Consider the following 2,809-nt stretch of genomic DNA (forward strand, 5'->3'; position numbering starts at 1 on the left):
GGGGGTCCCGGGGGAGCGGGAGATGGCGGGGATCGATCCCGGCCCCGCCGCCGCCGCTAATTAAACCCATTTACCAGCCGCGACAGCCGCCGCCGGGGACGGACGGACGGACGGACGGGATGGATGGACGGGGGCGGCACGGCTCCACCCCCGCCCCCGCTCCGCCCGGGACCCTCAACCGGCACCACCGGGGGCCGCCCGCACCGTCGGGACACCTCCCCCCCCCCCCACCTCCAACTCCGCCCCGGCCCCAGCCCGTCCCCGGGACCCCCGAACCCGGAGGGGGACTCCCCGGAACCGCAGCCCGGCCTCGCCCCATCCCGGACCGGGACCCCTCCAGTGCACTGAACCCCCCCCCCCGAGAGCCGTTCTCCAGGATCCTCCCCCGCCCCCCCCCACCCGCCTCTCCGTTCCCGGGACCCCCCCGCGTCCCGCACCGGGACCCCCAGTCCCCCCCCCCGCGGCCGCTCCGCCGCGGCTCGTTGTCGCCACCCGGTGGCCGCGCCGCGCTCCTGCAGCCCCGACGGGGCGGCGCCGGCTCCGCCGCTCCCCGGGACAACACCCCCCCCCGCGGGTTTCACCCGCTCCCTCGCACCCAAATTCAGCCGAAATCGCCCCAAACGCGCAGCCCGAGGCGGGGGGCCCGGACCACTGCGGCGGCCCCGTGTCCTCCCCCCCCCGCGAAACTGGCTCACCTGCAGTGTCACCCCGGTGGGTGCCAGCCCCGCGCTGTCCCCAGGTAGGTCCGATGGCCGGATGGCATCACCCCGGTGGGTGACAGCCACATCATGTCCCCAGCCAAGTCTGATGGCCGGATGCTGTCACCCAGGTGGGCAACAGCCTCGCGGTGTCCCCAGCCAGCTCTGATGGCCCAGCAGTGCCACCCCCGTGGGTGACAGCCCCATGGCATCCCCAGGCACCCCTGATGGCCGGACGGTGCCACCCCAGTGGGTGACAGCCACATAATGTCCCCAGGCACATACGATAGCCGGATGGTGTCACCCAGGCGGGTGACAGCCCTGTGCTGTCCCCAGGTAGGTCTGATGGCCGGATGGCATCTGATAGCCACATGATGTCCCCAGCCTGCTCTCATGGCTGGGCAGTGTCACCCTCGTGGGTGACAGCCCCATGGCGTCCCCAGGCACCTCTGGTGGCCGGACGGTGCCACCTCGGTGGGTGACAGCTACATAACGTCCCCGGGCACATCTGATGGCCGGATGGCATCACCCAGGTGGGTGACAGCCCCATGGTGTCCCCAGCCAGCTCTGATGGCCGGATGGCATCACCGATTTGGGTGACAGCCACACAATGTCCCCAGCCAGCTCTGATGGCCGGGCAGTGCCACCCAGGTGGGTGACAGCCCCATGGTGTCCCCAGCCAGCTCCGATGGCAGCCGGTGTCCCCCAGATGCCGGCTGAGTGTTGTCCCCTCCAGCCCTGTGTCGTCCCCCCCCACCATTACCGCCCAGTGACAACCACACCGTGTCCCCCGGGCGGGTGACGGCCAAGGGTGTCCCCGGGACAGGTGACCCCGGGCTTGTCCCCAAGCGCGTGGCACCCGGCGAAGCAGAGGGCGGCAGCCACCGGCTCCTGGGTAATATTTTAATGTGATATTTGCAGCATAAATAAAAGGCACGTTACACCGTTACATGGTTGGTACGACGCGGCCGAAGGGGGTGGGGGGTGGGACGTGGGACGTGTGTGTGTCCCCCCCACCCCCCCCCCACCTCCGCATCCCCCCCCTCCACACCCCCCCCCCCCCCGCGTCCCCGGGCCCCCGCTGGGGGGGGGGCTGTGAGGACCCGCTCACAGGAGCCCATGGGGACGGGGGTCCCTCGGGGCCCGGGGGGGGTGGGGGGGGGTCCCGGGGTTGGGGGGGGGTGGGGGGGGGGTGAGAGCCGGGAAACCATTTGGTTGCGTACGGAGCTGCGCCTCCGTTGGGGGGTGGCTATAGGGCTATATAGGGCTGCATATACGCATAATATGTACGGTCTATAGATACTACACCCGCGCGCTTACGCTTTTCGGCGGGGGGGGGGTGTGGGGGGGTTTCCTTTTTCTTGGCTTTTTCCATTATTGATCGTCAAAGCAGCTGGGGGTGGGGGTGGGAGGGGGGGAGACACACACCCGGGACCCTCCTCGGGGGGGGGTCCCTCGGTCACCTCCGGGGCCGGTGGGCGCCGCCGGAACCCGCCTGGGCACCGAACCGGGGGCAAACGGCGCAAAAAAGGGGCCACGAGTCCAAAAATGACAATTTTCCCGGCTGAGCCATCGAAACGCGGAACCAAGGAGGTGGTTTTGGGGGGGGGGGCGGGGGGGGGAAGGCGGTACCGACCCCCCCCCGAACCCCCCGCCAATCCCAAGGGATTTGGAGGCGGCCAGACCTTCATCTCCGGCGGAGGGAGAGGAGGGAGCTCCCCCCGCCCCGCCACCACGAGCCCTCCCGGGGTTCGGCATCGGGCCGGCACCACCCCCCCCCCCCCCCCCGGGGGGGTGTTTTTCAGCCATTTCTTTCTATTTGACGTTATAGCGAAGACGGAGCCGTAAAATCCCTGACCCCCATCGGCCGCCGCTGCCACCGTCCGTCTCCCCCCAGCCCCATCACACCCAAAAAGTGACATTTAAACCCCGGGGAGGGGGGAGTTTCGGGGAGCCCGAATATCGCTGCCCCCCACCCCCCCCATCCATCAGGGCAGGAGGGGGGAAGGAGACCCCACCAGGGTCCCAACACGGAGACAGGCATCGGAGCGAAAACCACCGGAATTCAAAAGTTTGGGTTAAGGCACCGCGGCCGAGGAAAGTGCAGGTGC

The sequence above is a fragment of the Rissa tridactyla genome, chromosome 24 (assembly GCF_028500815.1).
Source record: "Rissa tridactyla isolate bRisTri1 chromosome 24, bRisTri1.patW.cur.20221130, whole genome shotgun sequence".
Taxonomy (NCBI): domain Eukaryota; kingdom Metazoa; phylum Chordata; class Aves; order Charadriiformes; family Laridae; genus Rissa; species Rissa tridactyla.